The sequence below is a fragment of the Saimiri boliviensis genome, chromosome 15, assembly GCF_048565385.1.
Source record: "Saimiri boliviensis isolate mSaiBol1 chromosome 15, mSaiBol1.pri, whole genome shotgun sequence".
NCBI classification, from domain to species: domain Eukaryota; kingdom Metazoa; phylum Chordata; class Mammalia; order Primates; family Cebidae; genus Saimiri; species Saimiri boliviensis.
The window spans coordinates 7113520-7138717 of NC_133463.1; positions in this window are offsets into that span (position 1 = coordinate 7113520).

Sequence of the window (25198 nt, forward strand, 5' to 3'; positions counted from 1 at the left end):
CCCTTTTTTAATGCTTTAAAAATTATCTTTAATTTTTGAGACGATAAAATTTGTGGAAAGTGCATGAATATTTATTCAGAAATAGCAATGATAAATTGATTTTTAAAAATTATACACCTCAAATATCATTAAATTGCAGGTTTTCGGTGAAGTCTTCTTGTATTTGATTCTCTATTAGCACTTTGTAAATGTTCAATAGATGGCACTAAGAGTCCAGCTATACAGAGAGATTGGTAGAAATCACGTTCTTTAAAAGATTCTGGGAAGACGTATGCGTTTGCCTGAAGGTTCCGATAAAGAATACTGAGGATAACTCTGAATTGAAGGTACTGGGGTGTACAAAGATTAGGAGTTTACCTCGGATGCACAGAAACTTTTGACTGAATGTGATTTCTCAATTGACATCTCTTTCCTTTTTAATATAGATATAGTGGTCTAGATTTTGAAATTTAAGATGATATTAATATCTAAATGGAATACCCAATAATTAACTTATGAATGTATTATTAGGAGTTAAATTAAAAGTATTACAATGATCAATTTTTATTTTAAAAATAAAAAAAATTACACCCTGAAATCATGGTTCTTTATGAAAACTAGGCATTTATTTATAATTTTAAAATTATCATTTCTCACCTCCTTTTTTAGTTAACAATAAAGAAGATAGTCTGGTAATGGGTTGCAATTTTGCATTAGTTGTGGTGAGTTAATAAATATAGAAAGCAAACAAGTAGAAAATCAGATCACATTACCAAACTCAATGATATTGTATTTATAAAGACATTTCCTTAAAAAGCCTCCTGTGGTCCTCAATATTGGTTTCAGTGCTTTTCCCATATACCCTCAAGCCTCTAGTCTGTACTCGCCTCAAAATAATACTTAAAACTTGTAATCGACAGCTGCTTGTTCACCTCTCACATTTGACTTGAGCTTCTTGAATGCGGGAGCTGTGTCTTATCAACCATTCTATTCTCAGCATCAAGAACTGTGGCTAGTACTAGCTGACATTTCTGCAAGTTAAGAGATTCTGTTATGACAGAGACATCAGCTTGTATCTCAGCTCCACCACTTATTAGGTAAAATTTTGAGCAAGTTATTTTAGCCTGTATGAGTCAGGAGTTAATAATAATGAATGATTAGCCGGGCGCGGTGGCTCAAGCCTGTAATCCCAGCACTTTGGGAGGCTGAGGCGGGTGGATCACGAGGTCAAGAGATCGAAACTATCCTGGTCAACATGGTGAAACCCCGTCTCTACTAAAAATAAAAAAAAATTAGCTGGGCATGGTGGCACATGCCTGTAATCCCAGCTACTCAGGAGGCTGAGACAGGAGAATTGCTTGAACCCAGGAGGTGGAGGTTGTAGTGAGCCGAGATCGCGCCATTGCACTCCAGCCTGGGTAAAAAGAGCGAAACTCCGTCTCAAAAAAAAATAATAATAATAATAATAATAATGAATGATTATAGCAATGGTAGGTATTCCATAAAGTTTTGGCATACATGATATAACAGATGTAAAACACAACCTCTGGAAATAGGAAGTGCTTAATAAATGTTACCTATTACCTATTATTATTAAGAAATATTTGTTGAATGAATGGATCTTAATTAAATTTTCTGAAAGCGATACTTGCCCATTTTATTGATGCTGTTTGAATGTTCATGTCCCCCAAATTCACGTGTTGAAACCAAGCCCCACCCTAAAGGTGTGGCCTTTAGGAGATAGTTAGATCTTGAGGGTTCTGCCCTCATGAATGGGATAAGTGCCTTTATAAAAGAGACCCGAGGGAGCTCGTTTGCCCCTTCTGTCGTGTAAGGATACATAGAAGATGCCATCCATGAGGAACACATTCTTGCCCGACACCGAATCTGCTGGTGCTCTCCTCTTGGAATTCCCAGCCTCCAGAACTGTAAGCAATATTTACATTGTTGTAACTTACTCAATCTAAGGCATTTTGTTACAGCAGCTCCAATGGTCTAAGACAGAAATTAGCACAAAAAAGTGGGGCATTGCTATAACAAATATCTGAAAATGCAGAAGTGGCTTTGGGACTGGATAATGGGCAGAGGGGCTGAAATAATTTGTCAATACATGCGAGAAAAAAGAAAACCCTATATGACCATGAATGGACCTTTAAAAGTCATTTCTATGAGGGCTCAGAAGAGGATAGCTGTAGAGAGAGCCTCAATCTGAGAGATTTCCTAAGTGGTCATGTAGTCTCAGACGGAAATGAGGAACACATTACTGGAAACTGGAGGAAAGATGGCCTTTGTTATAAAGTGACGAAGAACTGGGCTGATTTGCATTTGTGTCATCGTATTTCGTAAAAGGAGGAACTTGTCAGCAATGAGGTAGGATATTTGGCAGAAGAAATATCTAAGCAAAGTGTTGAGGGCATAGAATGGCTTCTTTTGACTGCTTGTAGTGAAATGCAAGAAGAGAGAAACTCTTTAAAGACATAATTTATAATCAAAAGGGAAGCAGAACATAATGATTTGAAACACTCTCTGCCTGGCCACATTGTAAATACTGAAAAAGTATCTTTAGGAGAGAAGGCCGAGGTGTTGCCAACTGAATATTTGATAAGGAGATCAATACTGAGAAAAGGAAATTAGATGCTATTCATAAAAACAATAAGGGAATGACTCTGAAGGCATTTTAAAGAATTCTGGGGCTACCACACCTATCATAGGCCCAGAATGCATGGGCACTGGGGACAGAATGATTTCAAGTCTTTGCTGCCTGCATTCTAGTGCAGCACTTCTTGGTCACCCCAGCTGTAGCTCAAAAAGGCCCAGGTGCAGCTCAGGGCATCCTTTAGATGGCACAGGTAGTAAACCATGGCATTATTCATGAAGTGCCACCTCCAGGGGTGTACAGAGTACATAAGCCATGAATATGTGGTTATCTCCACTTGGATTGCAAAGGATGCCCTCGAGAGCCTCAATTCCTGACGGGGAATTGCCAAAGAGACAGGATCATTACAGACAGTCATTACTAAGGCAACATGCAGCAAAGCTATTGAGGCGGAACCACCCCTAGACTCGAGAATGGTAGAGCCACCAGCATGTACCTCTCATCTCAAAGAGCTGCAGGCACCTGACTCCAACCTGTTAGAGCTATGGCATCAGCTGTGCCCAGCAAAGCCCTGAAAGTGGGGCTGCCTGGAGCCTTGGGGGCCCACATCCTATGTCAGTGTGTTTGGAAGGAGGAGCATTGAGTCACAGAACATTATTCTCAAGACTTAAGAGGTAATGTTGTTTGCCCTATTGGGTTGAGATGTGTTACCTCTTTTTTCCTTCTCATTCCTCTTCATTGGGATGAAAATATCTTATCTTATACCTGCTCCACTATTGGATTTTGGAAGCACAAAACTTGTTTGATTTCACAGGCTCAGAATCAATCATACATTGAGTCTCACCCATTATCTGATGTAGATAAGGTTTTGGACTTTAAACTGTTGAGTTGATGCTGGATCAAGTTTAGAACAGCATGTGGGGCTAGTGAGAATGAATGTGTTTTGCATGTGAGAAGGACATTTATTTTGGGGGACAGAATTTGGGGCAGAATTTGATTTGTTTTCTTCCCAAGTTGGTATGTGAGGTCCTAGTCTTCAATGTGTTGGTATTAAGAGGTGAAGGCTGTCGGAGGTGATTAGGTCATGAGGGTTCTGCCTTCACGAATGAGATCAGAATTCTTTTTTTTTTTTTTTTTTGAGACGGAGTTTCGCTCTTGTTGCCCAGGCTGGAGTGCAATGGCGCGATCTCGGCTCACCGCAACCTCCGCCTCCTGGGTTCAGGCAATTCTCCTGCCTCAGCCTCCTGAGTAGCTGGGATTACAGGCACGTGCCACCATGCCCAGCTAATTTTTTGTATTTTTAGTAGAGACGGGGTTTCACCGTGTTGACCAGGATGGTCTCGATCTCTCGACCTCGTGATCCACCCGCCTCGGCCTCCCAAAGTGCTGGGATTACAGGCTTGAGCCACCGCGCCCGGCCCAGAATTCTTATCTAAGAGGCTGTAGGGAACTTGCTTGCTCCTTCCGCCATGTGAAGATATATAGAAGGCACCATCTATGAGGAATGGGTCCTCACCAGATGCCAGCTCCTGCTGGCATCATGATCTTGAAATTTCCAGACTTCAGAACTGGGAGCAATAAATTTCTTGTTTATAAATTACCTAGTTTAAGATATTTTATCACAGCCTGGATGAGCTGAGACAATTGATATTGCTGTGATACGGGCATTTTCCATACTTTGATATATGTTTTTGGGAACATGGTTAAATAAAATTTTTGATATGAAGAAAACCCGCACATGCTATTTTTATGCAGTTGTTGGAAAATGTACCTGAAACTTGAAAAGACACAACTGAGTGTTCTTTCAGTGCCATGCTGGGCTTGATTTTTTGTTTGGGAAATTTACTTCTCGCAGAAGCAAAAAGCTGTTATAGATTTTTGCCTGGGTAAAGATGCAAGTAATTTCTGTTCATTAATCAGGTAACCCAGAGATTGCAGTCTATGGCTCTGTTGGACTTAAATCAGGTGTGGATACAATGCAGCAGTCTTATTCTAACACTTCCTTATTAAATAGCCAAGGCACATGTACATTCCTAAACGCCTTTAGACTTAGCTTATCATCTTATAGCTTCTCTCACTGATTACTAAATTTAAAAATTCTTTCACATATGTTCATTTTATACCAGTTGGAAATTTTACATTTTCAAAAATTATACTTTAAGATAGTGCAGTTTAACAATATTTTAGTAAGTTGTGAATCTGAACTCTGACAGTTAAAGAATAGAGTAGTTTCTTCACAACTCTGAGTAGAGTTATATATATATCGGTTGTCCCTCTGCAACACAGACATATCCTGTTGATTTTCTCTGACAACATATTTAACGAGTGGAGTTAAATGTGGAGATACGACAAATTTTACATTTGTTGACATTAGTGCAACCATGATGATATGAGTGTTTTTAGTTTAATTCTCATAGAGGAAACTCTTGGGGAAAAATAACAATAACAACCCTATAAGGTTGGTTATCTTAATAACTCTTTTATCCTGTAAGAGAGCAACATGTTTTTTGTGTATTCTTGTATGTATGTGATATAGCAAAACAAATGCCTATTAATGCATTTAACTAGATCTAGTTGTGGTCCAGTCATTACTACAGTTATTGTTGTTTTTTGTTTTTGTTTTTGTTTTCAGACAGAGTATTGCTCTGTCGCCAGGCTGGAGTGCAGTGGTGCAATCTCGGCTCACTGCAACCTCCACCTCGTGGGTTCAAGCGATTCCTCTGCCTCAGCCTCCCGAATAGCTGGGACTACACATGTGCGCCACCATACCCAGCTAATTTTTTGTATTTTAGTAGAGACAGGGTTTCACCATGTTGGCTAGGATGGTTTCAATCTCCTGACCTTGTTTTTCACCCACCTGAGCCTCCCAAAGTGCTGGGATTACAGGTACGAGCAACTGCGTCTGGCCTACAGTTTTGAGGTAGTAACAATAAACCATGCTTTGAGAATTCTGCAATGCCTGTACTGAGTTAGGAATATTCCTGTCATTATTCTTGGTGACGAAGTCTTAGGTTTTCCTAATTCTCCTATGGTTTGTTGCCTATATTTATAATAGAAATAGAAAATTTTAGTTCTTGATTAGAGAACCTTTTTTTCCCCTTCAATCCAAGTTCATAGATGGCTGAATTCGTTTTTCTGTCTTCTTTATGTCTCTTTTTATTAACGTTTAGGTTCAGGGATACAAGTGCAGGTTTGTTATATAGGGAAAACGCATGTCACAGGAGTTTGCTGTACAGACTATTTCATCACCCAGGTAATAAGCATAGTCCCTGATGGCTTTTGATCGTCACCCTCCTCCGGCTCTCCATCTTCCTGTAGGCCCGGGGTCCGATGTTCTGTTTATACTTAGCCACTGCTCTTTCAGCTCAGTTTAGCTCACGGTGCTGACAGTGATTCTATTTGGGAACAGTATCTGTGGGCACCTTTGCTTTCGATGTCGGTTTTAGATCTTCTATTCAAATATGTAAGCTAGTAACCAAACTAAAGTCTAGACTTGGCTTACCGATTGCAAAGGTAAAGTTTCCTTTTAAAGAAAACAACTTTGGAAAGCCTCCATGAGCCAAGTTGAGAATCAAGAAACTCTTGTCAAAAAATATTGTAACTAAACACACAGTAGTAAAAAATCTGACCTTTGGATTTTCTTAAAATATGTCTGATGGGCGAGGAAATTCTTGGCAAGGCGGACATGAGAAGTTTTCTAGAACTCAAACATTTTCATATTTATCACACAGAAAATAATTTTGATTATCTGTATATGTCGACATTATTCACTCTATTAATCGGAATATTCTGGCGGGCTAGAAAATGAGTCTCTTAGGGAATGTGACATAAAACAAAAGCAGATTTAGTTAGCATTAATAATCTTTTGTAAACAAAATATATGTACCATATATGTTTAGTAATTCTCTATCACTTTTTCCTACACTGTGGCTCAGTCACAGCTTTGGCATTTATCATAATAAGAGCCAAATATTTGGTTCCAAAGTTACAAATGAAAATGTGCACAACTCTTTTTAAATAGAAGCAATACACCAGAAATGATTTCTATTATAGTTGGAAAAAATGGAAATTTTTGACTACATATATTCAATAGTTTATACTACATTTTTAAACATTTAAGACTTTGGCTAGGCATCTATATCTTTATCTGCTTATATCTGTGTATCTGTTTCATCCACACATACACAATAGTTTATACGATAATTTTTTTTTTTAAGAAAATTAGACTTTGGCTAAAACAGCGTATGCCTAATACCTAAAGAATTCTATAATAATATGTTTTCTGTACTTCTAAAGATACTTCAGATTTCCCAGGGTCTCCAGTCAGTGTTAGAATTTTGCATAGCTACCATTCCTTTTTTTTTTTTTTTTTTTTTTCCAGTTATATTGGCCTGCCAGTTTAAAATATAGTTGCAAAAATATCCAATAAGCTAGTTTTAAATATATGTCAATGTAAAAGTCATGCTTTAAATACAAAAAGAGTCTACTTTTTCCCTGCTTACTTTGGATATTGTTTCCAATTGGTGAAAAAAACTTTGCTTTTATAATGGTTTAGTACAGCATATGAACATTTCTGTTGAAAAGAAATTTGAGGCATGAAACCAGGCCACAGTCACCCCTGATGACACATAGTTCTGAGAGGCAAACCAGAAGAAGCAATTTCAGGTCATTTCCCCAGGCAGGAGGTCATTTCAGCGAAGAAAGAACAGCAGAAAAATCATGTACACTCAGCAGGCTGATTTATCCACTATAGAATAGCTCTTGTCTAGAAAGGAACTACATTAGAAATCCAGTTTTTTAAGTTTCACATAAAGGAGAATTAACAGATAGTGCTCACAAAGAAAATGCTTGAAAATGCTTGTGCTGGACCATGTAGAAGTATCTGAAGAAGTCTGATACGCCGTCACCCAGGTTCGTAGTATTACACTTCCAGATACATCCACTATGAGGATGTTTGGCAATGTATCGGCAAAATGTCCAAATGGACCTTTTTAAAACTTCTATTTGGATACTTTAATACTGGAAGAGGGCTCAAAGAAATGAAAATAGCTGAATATATGCATCCCTTAGTTAACCTATTATTCATTCATTCACTCAACAAACACATACTTGAGGTCTTACTGTGTGCTACATCCGAACATAGGATTGAAGACACAACAGTGAGCAAGGCATGCAGTCTCTGACCTCATGAGCGACAGATGGAGTTCATGTTCATTAATTGAACATTTCATCTCTGTCTCTGTGCTGTGCTGACCACTGGTTTTGCAGAAATATAGGAAAAGGTTCCTATTTTCAGAGAGCTCATGGTCTAATGGTGGAGATGAACACATTTTCTATAGGTGAGGCATCCTGGCATGAAATATACACCAGGTGTTATGGGAATACAGTAAAAAATAGATTTATGACAGTGTTTCTTCTCTAATAGCTACTAAAGATGGTTTACTCAGTCACAAAGAAATTGCCTTGTAGTCCTAAGCTGGGGTTTTTAAATTGATCTATTATAGACCATATCAGTTATTTCATTTATCTTGGAAATGAGAGTTTTCCACTGAGATCCTGTGGGGCTTTATATTAATTGAATATTTAAAGAAAATAAAAAAGAAATAAAACACAGAAGTAAATGATTAAGTGTCGTGACATCAGATGTGGTTTTTGACTTATAAACCTGAATTTGAGGTAAAGGAAAAAAAAAAACAAAACAGATTTTCTACTCTGCAGCCCATCAATTCCCGGCAGGTGGCTGGCTGCATGTGGCTGGAGACAGGGCTTCCATGAAGGGCTGAGACCTTAAAGCTGTGGACTTTGCTCTTTCCCCTTTCTTCTCCTCTGTAGCAGTCTTTGTCTCTTCAAGGGCAAAAATGTGAATCATTTAAGGCGTAAACTGCACAAATGTAGAGCAATTTTAAAATCCAGTATCACTTAACAGATACAGGCCTTTCTGTTGTCTGAGTTTTGCCTTCATCTTTTGTTTCACTGAAATGTTGTCTCAGGTTGCCCGAGTCTTAAGGAAACAGGGTCGCAATCCCTCCGTTTCATGGGAAAGGGGCAAACCCCTGTTCAGGCCTCACTTCCTGCCAAGCAAGCTTCTGACATCCCAGGCCACCACCTGGCTGCCCCTGACTTATTTCTCTGACTCCGCGACTGCTCTCCTTTCTTATCCACACTTCTCACTGGTTGTACGGACTTCTTCATGCTACCTTCTGTTAGGTAGAAAGGGCCCATTCCCCATGCCCGGGACCCACATCCAGCGGACCGCCTCCAGAGCCCATCCCCTCTTGCCACATGGCTCTTCCTTCTTCTTTGTTTAACCTCCACCAATCACTCCATAACACCTCACCTGTACTCCCCACCTTAGCCCGCCAAAGCTAAGCCAATCCCTGCACTCCACAATACTCCCCCTTCGTCCATGCCCAACCGCCACCAATCACTTCACAACACCTTGCCTAAACAGGCCGCCGCCCCTATAAAAACCCTCTCCGGCAGCTGCTGGGTGCAGCTCTTCCCTCTCCCGCTCGAGTTGCCCGCAAACCCCAATAAACCTGGACTCGGCTTAACAACTCCTCGCTCTCATTTGCTTTGGGAAGGGTCTCTGCGGGTCGCACATTTGGTGCCGAAACCCGGGAGGTGTGGGCGGCTGGTCCACCAGCAGCCCCCTCCCTTTGGCGACCCCCCTTCCTCTGAATTGGCCTCCACACTCCGGATAAGGTAAGTCCATTTACTTGCCTATCTTCCCCGCGGTGCGTGTGGTGGCCTCTTTTCCTTTTGCGTCTCCCCTTCCATGGATCCCTCGCCAAGCGCCGGCCGGCCCGAGAGTCAGATCCTCCAACCAGGCTCCAGGAGCCTTGGAAGTGATCAGACGAGGGACGCCTCCTCTGGTCCTTCCCCCACTTCCACTTCCACAATAGGAACGGTCAGACAAGGGGACGCCCTTCCTGACTCTTCCTACCGTCCTCTAGAGGGGCTGTGGGACAGACGGGACGCCTCTTCCCACACCGCTCTAGCCCAATCCCGCTAAAGGAAAGGTCCCGCCACACGCGCCATGGGGAACACGGAGTCTCAAATTCCTAACAACACCCCTCTCAGGTGCTTACTCCTCAACTTTTCTCAGCTGGGCTACTCCCAAATCCTCCTGTCCCAAGTGGCCTGGCCCCAATACCAGCTTAATAACCAGTCACATTGGCCTCCGACTGGTACTTTCGATTTTAACGTCCTACGAGACCTAAACAATTTTTGTCGCCGTACTGGCAAGGATCGCGAGGTGCCGTACGTCCAGGCTTTTTGGGATTTGCGTCCCCACCCCGACCTCTGCTCCTCCTGTTCCACTCATCAAGTTCTCTTAGCTCGCTCCCCTCCCAAGGTCAGCTCTCCCCCTCCTTACGAACAGCAGGAGGAGCTGCCTGACCACCTATCCCATCCCCCTCCTGCTCACTCCAACTCCCTTCCTCCGCCAGTTGCAGACCCTGCCCCCACTCCCACAGCTCCTCCTCCTCCTTCCTCGTCCTCCTCCTCCCTTCCAACTGTTGCGGCGCCGCCCCCTTTAAGTTCTCCAGTTGCGGCCCGTACTAGATCCCACCCACCAGCTGTCTTGGCTCCGCTCCGCGAGGTGGCCGGGACGGAGGGACTCGTCAGAGTTCACGTTCCTTTCTCTCTCCAAGACCTGGCTCAAATTGAACGCTGGCTTGGATCTTTCTCAGCCGACCCCTCCACCTGTATTAAGGAATTTCAGTACCTCACTCAGGCTTATAGTCTTACCTGGCATGATATCCGTGTTATCTGCACTTCCACTCTCACCGCAGAAAAACACAAGCGCATCCTAGCGGCAGCCAGGCATATGGCAGACAGGGACCATGCTATAAACCCCAACCAGATCCCCGTTGGAGCTGAAGCTCTCCCTAGCACAGACCCCCAGTGGAATTATCAGGAGGGGCCAGGATCCCACATCCCAGCTCGCGATCGCATGCTCCAATATCTCCTACGGGGCATGGATACTGTCTCCAATAAGGTGGTTAACTATAATAAACTTAAAAAGTCACTCAAAAGCCAGACAAAAACCCTGCCCTTTTCCTCGGCCGTTTACAGGAAGCCCTTGTCCGCTATACTAGACTTAACCCTACTTCCCAAATTGGGGCTGCTGTCTTAGCCTCCCACTTCATCTCACAATCCACTCCTAATATCCGAAAAAAAAAAAAAAAAAAAAAAAAAAAAAAAAAAAAAAGGTGGAGGATGGTCCGGAAACCCCTATACAGGACCTGGTAAAAATGGCCTTTAAAGTATTTAACGCAAGGGAGGACACAGCCAAGGCTGCCCGCCAAGCCCAAATGAAACAGAAGGTCACTTTACAAACCCAGGCTCTAGTAGCGGCCCTGCGGCCGGCAGGAAACCGGGGCCCACAAAATACCGCTCGCACCCCTCCAGGTGCTTGTTTTAAATGTGGAAAGGAAGGACACTGGTCCAAGGCCTGTCCCCAACCTCGTCCACCCACCAAGTCCTGCCCCATCTGTCAGCTTATGGGACACTGGAAGTCTGACTGCCCCAGTTTGCCCAGGGTCCCGGTCTCTCCGGACCGACATCCTGGACAGCAAGGGGCTGTCACTGGAGGCCTGGAACCTGGTCGTGCCGCCCAGGGACCAGGCGCCCAGAACTCTCCGTTCCCGGAACTTCTAGGGCTGTTAGACGACTAGAGGAGCCCTGGCTCCCCAACCCCGGTTACCCTTGCCGAGCCCAGGGTTGTGTTCAAGGTAGCGGGTAAAAGTGTCTCCTTCTTAGTCGACAAGGGGGCTACCTACTCTGTGCTTCCCTCCTACTCAGGACAAACTCTTCCTTCCCAGGTCTCTGTTGTGGGAATTGACGGGTCTCCATCCACACCGCGCAAAACCCCTCCACTCACATGCTCTTTTAACTCCTCCATTTCCACCCACTCCTTCCTAGTCATCCCCTCATGCCCCGTGCCCCTTTTAGGACGGCGCATTCTAACCAAACTGCAGGCAACTAGCGTCTTCCCACATGCTAATGCCAGTATCTTCCTTCTTTCTCTGGTTACCAATCCGCCAGCCCCCCACCAGGCCGTCCAACTCCTTCCTAGCGTTTGCCCACAGGTATGGGATACCAGTACTCCCTCCGTGGCCTCCCATCATCAGCCTGTTCGCATTCGCTTAAAGGACCCCTAACCTCCCAGGAAACTGTTAACCAGGCCTTTAATGCTCTCCTAAAAGCCTTATCCACAACTACCAGTCTAGCTCTACCTAACCCAAACAAGCCCTTCCACCTATATACAGACGAGAAGCAGCACACAGCAGTAGGTGTCCTTACTCAGCCAATAGGATCCACCCTCCTGCCAATAGCTTGTCTGTCCAAACAATTAGACCCCACTGTACAGGGATGGCAACCATGCCTACGGGCCCTCGCAGCGGCAGTCAACCTCACTACTGAGGCCCTAAAACTCAATCTGCACCAACCCCTCCAAGTTTTCTCCCCATATCGGCTCACTGACCTACTTATTCACCAAGCTTTAACTCATCTCGAGCCCTCCCGACTTCAACTTCTACACGTACTATTCATCGAAAACCCTGCAATCACTCTTTCACATTGCTCCCCTTTAAACCTGGATACCCTCCTTCCTCTCCCCTCGGAGCCTTCAACACAGCACTCCTGCTCCGAAATTCTTGAGCTCAGTCAGTCCCCGCGCCCAGATCTGGCTGACCAGCCTATTCCAGCAGCCTCAATCACTCTCTACGTTGACGGTAGTTCAGCCCTCACCACCCCAGGACCGCGGAAAGCTGCCTATGCCATTGTTACAGACACTGACGTCATTGAAGCTCAGCCTCTGCCCCCACAAACTACCTCTCAACAAGCTGAGTTAATTGCCCTTACTCGGGCATTAATCTGGGCAACCGGAAAAGTAGTGAACATTTACACAGACTCCAAATATGCCTTCCTAATCGCTCACTCCCACTGCATGATATGGAAAGAACGGGGCTTCCTTACCACTAAAGGCACCCCCGTTCTCAATGGAAAACTCATCTCTCAGCTTATTCAGGCAATCCAGCTCCCCAGTAAGGTAGCTATCATCCATTGCAGGGGACACCAATCCTCACGTACTCCTGTAGCTAAGGGAAGTGCCTTTACTGACTCCGTTACAAAAACAACAGCCAAAGAAAAAGCCCCCCCCCACCACTCTCTATTTCCTTTCCAAAACATACGACCCCCAATACTCTCCCACGGAGTTAGCCAACCTTCAATCTTTACCCAATGTTCAATTCAGGGACAGCTGGGTTTTTAAGCACAATCTCCTTATACTCCCTGAAAAACAAAGATACCAAATAATTCAAGACATTCACAACTCACTCCACATTGGACCCAAAGCCTTGTACCACTTCCTCGGTCCACTTTTTCACCCCCACAACCTCAGCACCATACAGAAGGTCCAGTCCTCCTGTACTATCTGTGCAAAAGCCAACCCCCAACGTTCCTGTCATCCTCGGCGTCAACTTCATCAACTACGTGGGTTTCTGCCTGGCCAAGATTGGCAGATTGACTTTACCCACATGCCAAAACACAAACAATACCGCTATCTACTAACCATTGTCGACACTTTTTCAGGCCGGATTCAAGCTTATCCCACAGCCTCCGAGTCGGCGGGAACAGTAGCCACTCATCTTATCCAAGACATCATCCCCCGGTTTGGACTCCCGGCCACCGTACAGTCAGATAACGGCCCAGCTTTCATCTCTAAAGATTACTAACGCTGTCTCCACTTCCTTAGGAATCCAGTGGAAATTACACGCTGCCTATCATCCCCAGTCTTCTGGTAAGGTAGAACGGGCCAATGGCCTCATCAAGGAGCATTTAACCAAACTTATGCTCAAACTCCGCCAGTCCTCGGTTACACTGCTCCCCATTGCCCTTGCCAGGTTAAGAGCAAGTCCTCAAGGCCCAGCACAGCTTAGCCCGTTTAAGCTACTGTATGGTCGCCCCTTCTTACTTTCAACTCCTCCATCCCCCGAAGCCACTCCTTTAAGTAATTACCTCCCATACTTCACTCTCCTTCAAAATCTCCTTAGGGAACACGCCAACGCTTCTCTTCCACAGCCCACTCAACCATCCGAAACCACCCAAAGGGTATCTCCGGGTGACTCAGTCCTTATTAAATCTCTCTCCCCAAAGCCTCTCGCCCCCAAGTGGGAAGGGCCCTTACACAGTCATCCTCGCCACCCCTTCAGCCATTAAGGTCGCACAAATTCCGTCGTGGGTCCACCTGTCCCAAGTAAAGAGGTGCCCTGATGGCTCCCTCTCTCCCCGCTGGGAGTGTACTCCTACTGGTCCTCTATCTCTCAAACTTACCAAAACTTAGCTCCTCTCAGTATGTCTGGAGATTCTTCCTTACTGAAAACTATACCAAAACACATCATATCTGTAACTCCTCCCCTTACTCTCACAACCGTCTTTTAGCCACCTCTGACTGTCCCGCAACAGGGGGCTCACGTCCCCTACAACTCAACTTTTCTAGTTTTCATAATTCCAAAGTCACCCACCCTGTACTCTGCTTCCATTACAGACAGCCTTCAACCTGTCAAACCTCTTCCTGGTACTCTTGTCTGGGCTGTGTCTGGTCAACCTGTAACTTGGAAAAACAACGCCATACCCAAGCCCAAGCGGTCAAACCCATCACTCACTTTTATCTAAAACTCCCACCACTGAGGGAAAAAAACCAATTCACTCTAACCATTTCCGACCCTTGGAACCAAATATAGACCAGTCCTCAAAAGGCAGCCCTTTATGACTTCCCAAAACAATCGTACCCGTCCTCACACCTGTACATATGGCGCGCCTACGTCCTCACCTCTTCACAGATTCGTTCCTCCATACAAATCCAGGAGCAAATCCTAAACACTCAGCTCCAACCCCACAACACCCCTTTTCATGAATCACCCTCCTCAGGGAGGGATTAGCACTTGCTAACCAGTCCGGACTTACTAATTTAACCTCCTGCCTTCTGTGTGCCACTCTTGGGCAGACTCCTCTCGTTGAGGTACCGGCTCCCTTTCCACGTAATGCTCCGAAATCATCTAACCCCTTTACTCCCATTCCTAACGTACAACTCTATGCCTTACCTGAGTCTCAGCTCCCGGCCCGCTACTCCCTAGGCCACAATTATTCCCACTGTAACTACACCAGACAGGTTTCGACCGACCTAACCGCTCCATGAGGCATTTTCTTCTAGTGCAATCGCACCCTAACCAAAACCCTGTCCTCCAGCCAACCTCCAACCCTCTTATGCCTTCCAGTCACCTTAGTACCTCGACTCACTGTCTACTCTCCGGCCGAGTTCCTCTTACTACAGGTCCCACAGGCTCCGTCTCATCGCACCCGAAGGGCGGCCTTCCCCCCGGTGGCTTTGGGCCTGTCCCTTACAGGCTCCGCGCTGGCCGTGGGGTTAGGAGGAGGGGCATTGTTCCATTCTCACCAAGCTCTGGCTCGCCTTTCCTCACAACTTCAGGCAGCCATCGAGGACTCAGCGGCGTCTCTAACATCTTTCCAACGACAGATCACCTCGGTCGCCCAGGTAGCCCTACAAAATCGGAAAGCGCTGGATCTACTTATGGCGGAGCGTGAAGAAACCTGCATCTTCCTACAAGAGGAATGCTGCTACTATGTCAACAAATCTGGACTGGTAGAAACGCGAATCGAAAATCTCCAAAAAAATCAAAACCAGCCTCCAGAATTACAAGTTCTCAACAGAAGCCTCCGCATAGTGGTCGTCTTCCATGTACACCCTCCTATTCCCATTACTCGGTCCCTTACTGGTTATCTGTCTTGTTCTACTCATTGCTCCTTGTTTTTTCCAGTTTCTCCAACGGCGGTTCCAAGAACTAACCCGAGTTACCATCAACCAGATGATGCTACAACCAGTCTTCCACGATAACACCATACCAACACCAGCCCCCCGAAACAATCACGTCACTTCCCCACCAACCTCCATGGAAAGCTACGCCCTTCTGCCCACTTCCCAAACCCCCTAAAGAAAATCAGATCCCTCCGCCGCCCATTTTCAGCAGGAAGTAGCCAGAACGACCTCGTCGCCCTTTTTCCCTTTTTAGGGAGTCGGGAATGTTAGGTAGAAAGGGCCCATTCCCCATGCCCGGGACCCACATCCAGCGGACCGCCTCCAGAGCCCATCCCCTCTTGCCACATGGCTCTTCCTTCTTCTTTGTTTAACCTCCACCAATCACTCCATAACACCTCACCTGTACTCCCCACCTTAGCCCGCCAAAGCTAAGCCAATCCCTGCACTCCACAATACTCCCCCTTCGTCCATGCCCAACCGCCACCAATCACTTCACAACACCTTGCCTAAACAGGCCGCCGCCCCTATAAAAACCCTCTCCGGCAGCTGCTGGGTGCAGCTCTTCCCTCTCCCGCTCGAGTTGCCCGCAAACCCCAATAAACCTGGACTCGGCTTAACAACTCCTCGCTCTCATTTGCTTTGGGAAGGGTCTCTGCGGGTCGCACACCTTCAGGTCGTCATAGATTAGCATTTTCAAAACCCTGTTACTATCTCAGGTACCCATAAAATGATTCTTGTTTAAAGACTGAAAGGGGTTGGTTCTGTAATCACATGCAACTGAATGCAGACAGAACTAGTCACTCTATTTGCCAGTTTCATTAACTGGGGGCAAAATAAAAAAAAACGTAGGCTTGAAAATTGGGGAGCTTCATTTAGACAAGTCCATTGAATGCTCTACTTCTTAACCAGGTACCCTGATCTTGGATAAAAACATAGATTAGAAATACATTATCCTAAAATGTCAGGTTTGCTTTTAAGAAATATTTTATGAAATGTTTCCGGTTATTTGTAGGATACAATCTAAAGCCTTAGTCTTGTCATTCCAGGTTCATCAAAGTTGAGCCCCAGATAAATTTTTAATTTTTTTAAAATTGAAGTGAAACTTACATAACATAAACACTTTTAAAACGAACAATTTGGGCCGGGCGCGGTGGCTCACACCTGTAATCAATCCCAGCACTTTGAGAGGCCAAAGCGGGTAGATCATGAGGTCAGGAGTTCAAGACCAGCCTGACCAACATGGTGAAAGCCCATGTCTAAATAAAAATAAAAATAAAATGAAATAAACAATTTAGTAGATTCACAAAGTTTGGTCACCACCACTTCTATCTAGTTCCAAACATTTTTATTATCCCTAAATAAACCCTGTACCCATAAGCAGTCACTTCGTGTTCCTCTTTCCCTCAGCCACTGGCACAGCTTTCTGTCTGTAAAGATTTGCCTATTCTGAATATTTCATATAAATAGATTCACACAGCATGTGTCCTGCTGTGATTGATTGCTTTGACTTAGCATAATGTTTTTGAGGTTCATTCACAGTGTGGTGTGAGAGGAAAACCTTTTCCCCTATCAACTTAGGTTCAGTGACTGGGGCCTGCTAATTTAGCTGACAATGGACAGATTAACAGAGAAAAGATAAAGTTTATTCATTTGTAGAACACAAAGGAAGTGGCTCCTGAACGGCTAAAGATAGAGGTTTACACACTGGCTTTCATGGGGGAAGAGGAGAGGGGAGAAAGGGCTTCTATGGGCAGATTGAATGTTTTCTTTACAAAAGTCAAATGGATTTTTAGGGGAACAAATAGAAGATAAGAAAATTTGTGATGATTTTTGCTTATGTAGGTGCAGGTGGTCTCCATCGCTTTCTGAGCTGTAAAACTCCATGGAGAGAGACTTTGCAGCAACCTCACTCCTAGAAGTTTCTGCTGCTAGTAGGTTAAGGGAAGCTCCAAAAAAGCTTCTATTTACATCTGTTGAATCTAAAATGCCTTCAGTTTAAAACAATCTTCATACCCACTCTGGGGTCCTAGTGGGTCTCCTCAGTAGCATGTATAGCCCTTTGTTTCTTTCTAAAGTTGAAAAACATATTCACCTATTGATGGTTAATGGACATTTATTTTCTATACTTGGCTGTTATGGATAATGTTGCTATGAACATTCACGTACTAGATTCTGTGTGGGCTTTTCTCATTTCTTTTTTTTTTTTTTTGGGACGGAGTTTCGCTCTTGTTACCCAGGCTGGAGTGCAATGGCGCGATCTCGGCTCACCGCAACCTCCGCCTCCTGGGTTCAGGCAATTCTCCTGCCTCAGCCTCCTGAGTAGCTGGGATTACAGGCATGTGCCACCATGCCCAGCTAATTTTTTGTATTTTTAGTAGAGACGGGGTTTCGCCATGTTGACCAGGATGGTCTCGATCTCTCGACCTTGTGATCCACCCACCTCGGCCTCCCAAAGTGCTGGGATTACAGGCTTGAGCCACCGCGCCCCGCCTTCTCATTTCTTTTGCGTGGAAGTGGGTGGGTCACAGAGTAACTCAATGTTAAACCTTTTGAGAATTTCCCAGACTGTTTTCCAAGGGGCCACGCCATTTTACATTCACATCCTGTCTGGTTAGGAAACCTGTCTGGTTAGGATGTGAATGTAAAATGGCGTGGCCCCTTGGGAAACAGTCTGGGAATCTTTTTCTGTTTTTGTTTTTCTTTTAATGGTAGCCTTTCTAATGGGTATCAAGTGTTATCGCACTGTGGCTTTGATTTGCATTTCCTTAGTGACTAATGATGTTGAACAGACTTTCACGTGCTTTTTGCTGTTTGTATATCTTCTTTGGAGAAATGTCTATTCAAGTCTTTTACCCATTTTTTTAATTGGCTTGTCTTTTTAAAATTGCTTTTAGAGTTTTAAAAAAATGTATTCTGGCCGGGCGCAGTGGCTCACACCTGTAATCTCAGCACTTTGGGAGGCTGAGGCACGCAGATCACGAGGTCAAGAGATCAAGACCATCCTGGCCAACATAGTGAAACCTCATCTCTACTAAAAAAATACAAAACTTTGTTAGGCGTGGTCGCGTGTGCCTGTAGTCCCAGCTACTCGGGAGGCTGAGGCAGGAGAATTGCTTGAACCCAGGAGGTGGAGGTTGCAGAGAGCCGAGATCGCATCACTGCACTCCAGCCTGGTACCTGGAGCCTGGCGCCTGGCGACAGAGCCAGACTCTGACTAAAAAAAAATATATATATATATATATATATATATATATGTATGTGTGTATATATATATGTGTGTGTGTGTGTGTGTGTGTGTGTGTATATATATATATATATATATATATATATATATATATGTATATTCTGGCTTCTAGAGCCTTATTTGATGTGACTTGCAAGTACGTACTTCCTCTTATCCAGTAGGTTGTCTTTTCACTTTCTTGACAATGTCCTTTAACACACTAAAGTTTTTAAGTTTGATAAAGTTCAGTCCATGTTTTCTTTTGTTGTTCATTCTTTTTGTGTTAGTTTTTCAATTTTAAATTAAAAGAAAAGATGAAGAGCAAGGAAAAGCATATCTTTGGCTCAGTGTTATCTGAATGCCTTCAAAAAACTTTTGGGAAGTGGACTGATGAGTTCTGGTTTACTTTATGGTCTCTTCACTATGTTTACTAGTTTGAAGAATAAATAAGAGAACTTTTTTTACATTTCTAAAGGACAAAACTTTCTGAGAACTCACCACTTATCAGAAACACCATTTTTATTTCAAGAGGCAAATATCTGTCCTAAAGAATAAAGTGAAGATTGCTATGTTTACCATCAAAGGGCTATTTTGCGGAATTCTGCATATTATACATTTTCTTAGAAAATGCTATGCATGTTTTCCCATACCAAATCACAAAATCCTAATTCTAACATACCTATGAAAAGGGTCTTGTGAAAAATATTAGCATTTATTGGTCATGTGTCAGTGTTAGCCAAGTGTCAAGCATGTGGGAGATCTTTGTTATGAATTATGCCTTTACTTCCCTTTGGTAGTTAATTTTATGTCAGTTTAACCGGTGTAAGACACACCCAGATAGCTGGCAAAGCATTCTTTCTGGGTGTGTCTGTGAGGTTGTTTCTGAAAGAGACTGTCAATTGATTACATGGGCTGGGGAAAGAGGACCCGCCATCATCAGTGTGGAATGGGCACCATCCAATCTGTTGAGGGCCCCAGTGGATGTGAAAGGTGAAGGAAGGGCCATTTGCTCTCTTTTTCTAGAGCTAGGACATCCATCTTCTTCTGCATCTGTACATCAGAGCTCCAGGTTCTCGGTCTTTGGACTCTGGGACTTAACACTGTTGGCTCTCTGGGTTTCTCCGGCCTTCAGCCTTAAACTCAGAATCACACTCTCAGCTGCTCCGGTGCTCAGGCCTTCAGACTCAGACAGAATGACACCCTTGGCTCTCCTGGGTCTCCAGCTTGCAGAGGGCAAATCGTGGGACTTCTCCGCCACCGTAATTGCATGAGCCAATTCCCCTCATAAATCTCCTCTTCTGTGTCTGTGTATATCCTAATGGTTCTGTTTCTCTGGAGAACCCTGACTGATACATTCTCTGACACCTCAGAAATAGACTGTATTATCCATATTATTATGACACTCTAAGGCTAAGGGAAATTTTATAAAATTGGCCTTAAGTCATTCAATTTGTAGTCCCTAAATGTAACACAAGCCAGACAATTTCAGTTCACAGCCTAATGACAGCAGGTGAACATTCCAAAGCGATTTCCCCTGCCTATAACCTTTCAGTGGATTTCCTTTATTTTTAGACTGAAGTATAAGGGCTTACAAGGCCTTTCCAATTCTTTGCCTTCCTCCCCACCTCATTTTTCAGCTCTCCCTCTACTTTCCCTTTCCCACCCAGTGGCTTCATCCAGCATCCCTAACGTTTTAGCCTGTTGCTCCTACAGCCAAGAGCTGAAAGACTTCATGATGTGTTCTTTACCAAAGGTATTTTCTATAGTAAGGAGAGTGGAGAAACGTAAAAGCAGGATTTTGGTTAGAATTCTATGAAACCCTCAGATATCCCATCTAGAGTTGGCCTTTTGAGATGTGTGGGATGTGTCATTCCTCTGGCCTCCACATGGATGTCAGCAAAATGAGAAATGCTCTCCCAGCCCCCAGGATCCTGGCAACCTCATGTGTCACCGAATCGCCAACTGCCATGGGCACAAGTAAAGAGCCAGAGAGCTGTGTGATCTCGGCAGCTCCTTTCTCCTGCCACCCTTCTTCCTAATACTCATGACGTCAGCACTTGAATCTGCCCAGGAGAACATCAGATATTGTAGTATGAGACCCCTTGTTTGTGTTTCTGTCAGTTGCCCGAAGAATCTGCAGACTCCTAGATCACCACTCAAGACTTGAACTCTAGACCATATAATGTGGTGATGCCAGCAGCTATGGTGTCTGATGCTGGAGTTTCGCTCTGGCTGTGGTTCATCTGATTTGAGGCTCCTTGGCTTCAAAATTCTTCTAAAGCCAACGTCACAGTCAGATATTGGATAAGTGATCAACGGCAGTGTTACCTGAAGTATTAATGTATCTTATTTATTTATTTTTATTTATTTATTTATTTATTTGAGACACTTTCGCTCTTGTTACCCAGGCTGGAGTGCAATGGCGCAATCTCGGCTCACCGCAACCTCCGCCTCCTGGGTTCACGCAATTCTCCTGCCTCAGCCTCCTGAGTAGCTGGGATTATAAGCATGTGCCACCGTGCTCGGCTAATTTTTTGTATTTTTAGTAGAGACGGGGTTTCACCATGTTGACCAGGATGGTCTCGATCTCTTGACCTCGTGATCCACCCACCTTGGCCTCCCAAAGTGCTGGGATTACAGGCTTGAGCCACCGTGCCCGCCCGTATTTATGTATCTTATCTCTGCACTGTCATCTTTTTCCATATACGTGGGATGAAGCTTGAATACTAATTCAATTTCACTAGCATCATCCATTCCTGAATCAACGGCAAATGTTGCATTGTTAATATCAAGCTCAAGCCCAAGATCAGCAGATGTTTTGGTTCCTTTGTGACTGTGACCTGTTTCCTGATTGTTCTGTGTGAATGCATCACTGCAGTGCAAACAGTGAGCCTGCTCTTCTGCTCTGCTTGTGGTTTCTTGTCTTGCTGTAATCTGCTCCTAGCTGGTACTTTCAGTCCGTCTTCAGAGCTGAGACAGTGCTCAGTGATCACTGTGTGTGTGGATGCTGGCTAATACTCTCTCTCCAAGAGCTTCAAACTCATCATGACTTGCGTACATTTTGCTGATGAAAGCATCAACATTTTTAGACTAAAGTATAAGGCTTACAAGGCCTTCCCGATTCTTTACTTACCACCCCACCTCAGTTTTGTTAGCCCTGGCTCTTTTTTTTTTTTCTTTCCCACCCCATGGCATTTTCTGGCATCCCTATCATTGAGACCATTGCTACCACAGCCAAGAGCTGAAAGATCCGCTTAGTGATCTTCTGGAAACTGGATTTTTTTTTTTTTTTTTTTTTTGACAGATAGAGCATTTTTTTGTTGCCATTTCTAAGGACCATGATGATGCAGCCTGCACAAAAATGTTGTAAACACTCCTTTGTGGTCATGGTGTCTTTCAACACATCCAAACAAATTAGGCATATTTTTTTTCACTGTGCAGACTTTGCAGTAAAGCCACAGTTTCTAAGCCATCTGTTACTACTTCCTGAGATATTCATTGTAATTCATATAAACTGAGCTCCCGTCTTTTGGTAAATGGTTGAGATCCATTTGTTGTACATCCTGAGACATTGCAGCTCCTGCCCCCCAACCCAATTTTCTTTTTGACCTAGACTGGTTTACACTATTCAGATATTTTCCTCTTAATTTATGACTTTGGGTCCATTTGTGACTGTGACCTGTTTCCTGATTGCTCTGTGTGGATGCATCACTACAGGGACTCCATTTTCAGTACCTTTTCCTTCCTCTTAAAAATATGTCTAAATTTGGCCAGGTGTGGTGGCTCATGCCTGTAATCTCAGTACTTTGGGAGGCCAAGTCAGGCACCTCACTTGAGGTTAGGAGTTCAAGACTAGCCTGGACAACATGGTAAAACCCTGTCTTTACTAAAAACAGAAAAATCAGCCAGGCATGGTGGCACACACCTATAATCCCAGTTACTTGGGAGGCTGAGGCATGAGAATCTCTTGAACCAAGAAGGTGGAGGTTGCAGTGAGTAGAGATTGTGCCACTGTATTCCAGTCTGGGCAACAGAGTGAGACTCCATCTCATATCTGTATTATATATTTTACATATAATATACATATAAAAGTTTTTTCCACAAAGTTTGGTTCCATTTGAAGTACGCTTCTGACCCAGGAGTTTTTCATAGTTCTGTATTCTTAAGTAAACATTCTATTGGGCATCCTTTCCTCTTTCCCCTTCAGAAGGTCTTTAGGCCTACAGAATGTTATATAATATGTATTCCGACTTTTTCCCTAGAGTCTTGTATATTTTGTTTCCTATATAAACTGCAGTATCTTCATGAAGACTGAGGGTCAAATTTACTATGCTTAAAAAAAATTCTCATAGTATTACTCTTTCCATACTATTTTCTTCCATAATATCTTATTTTAGAAACAAGTTTTTATTGAGTTAGTGTCTATTGTCATGCAATGTTATTATTTATTTTTTTCCATTCTTTTCCCCTTTAATTTTGGAATTTCTGGTCCCAGAAAGAGAATCAAATAAATCTTAATGTTAATCTATGAGAAATTGGTTCACTGACAGATTTTATTGAAGAAAGAAAAATTAAATTGGTAGTGAAATGTAGTCTTCAAATGTATATTTGAGAGTGCTGCCAGGCGTGGTGGTGCGTGCCTGTAGTCCCAGCTACTCGGGAGGCTGACGTTGGAGGATTGCTTGAGCTCAGGAGTTCTGGGCTGTAATGGGCTATGCTGGTGTCTGCACTAAATTCGGGATCAGTATGGTGACCTCTTGGGAGCAGGGGACCGCTAGGTTGCCTAAGGAAGGGTGAATCAGCTCAGGTTGGAAATGGAGCAGGTCAAAAACTCCCGTGCTGACCAGTAGTGGGATCACGCCTATGAATAGCCACTGTACTCCAGCCTGGGCAACATAGTGAGACTCCTGTCTCTAAAATAAATAAATAAATAAATAAATAAATAAATAAATAAGAGAGTGCTTTAGGCCAGGCATGGTAGCTCACGCCAGTAATCCCAGCACTTTGGGAGGCCAAGGTAGGCAGATCACATGAGGTCAGGAGTTTGAGACCAGCCTGGTTAACATGCTGAAACTCCGTCTTTACTAAAAATACAAAAAAAAAAACCCAAAAAAACAAAAAAAAACAGATGTGGTGGTGGACCGATATTGTTTTTTATCCCTCTCCTGACTCTGGGTATGTTTCCAAATTTATAGTATTACACTATTTACAAAGATATGTTTTCATTGAGAAATTAATCCCAAAGGATTTTCAATAGATAAGACCTCCAGCACCATTATAACGAAAGCCTGTCTAGTGATTGTATGTAATTATCCATCAGTTTCAAAGACTGAGGCTAGCTTGGTGTTCTAAATGTATTTAAAATCTGTTTATGTAGGTTTTTTTTTTCTTGGTAATCTGTGCTATGAAATTTAAAAACCACTAAAAATAGGAAATTTTTTGTTTTTTGAAACTGAATCTCGCTTTATTGCCCAGGCTGGAGTGCAGTGGTGTAATCTTGGCTCACCGCAACCTCTGTCTCCTGGGTTCAAGTGATTCTCGTGCCTCATTCTGCTGAGTAGCTGGGATTACAGGCATCTGCCATCATGTCCAGCTAATTTTTGTGTAAAAATCAAGGGAACTATTCAATTCCTTTTCTGATGTAATGTTAAGTTGTATAGATTACTAAGGCATGTCTCTGGTTTTATGATAAAACTTCTTAGATTTTATTGATGACATTTTAGAGTCATAGTTTTGTTAAATAAGTCAAATAATTAGATTTCCATTATGAATATTAATTGAAATCCTGTCTTTAGGCAGAGAGTTATTTATGAATACATGCTTTGTGCCTAGGGAATGTATGTGTTTTTATCTGTCAGTATGAGAGGGCATAAAGTAACTACATCATTAGTGAAAAAAAAAAAGACTTGAACTCTTTCCCCTGTCTTCTTGAACTCCCAACCTCAGGTGGTCCACCCGCCTTGGCCTCCAAAGTGCTTGGATTATAGGTGTGAGGCACCGCGCCCGGCCCTTTTCCCTGTCTTCTATCCTTCCTGAGCTCCTGAAAATCCTCTCTTGCAGCCTCTGGAGCGCACGGAACATCGCCAGTAAATTCCTTAAGGACCTCCTCTGACCCTCTTCCTTCTTCCTCTAACCAAAATCACAATCTTGTCTGAGAATACGGCCTCCCTTGTAGCTCTGTCACTTGGCGTCTATTTACATTTCATTAAGCTCTGTAACACCAGGCCTGGGGGTAGACTACCTGCTCCCCTTGCTCATTGCCACTTAGACTAGTGTCCCTTCCTCCTTCTGAAAAAGCCCGGCTTTGCAGTCTGCGGTTATACTCACTAGCCCTCCTTAGCACAGTGGACTCCAAGCCCTGTCTCCCTCTCCACATTAATGCAAGACGTTAGCATTTACCCTGCTGCTCGGTCCAACACTTCTGTCATAATTCTGCATCTTTCAGTATCCACAGAGATAAACCTTCCAATATTCGGCTTCTTTTTTCTTTGTCTGCCTCTTCTCCAATGACCTTGTCCCTCACACGATCTCTGCCACTTGTAACTCTAGCTATATT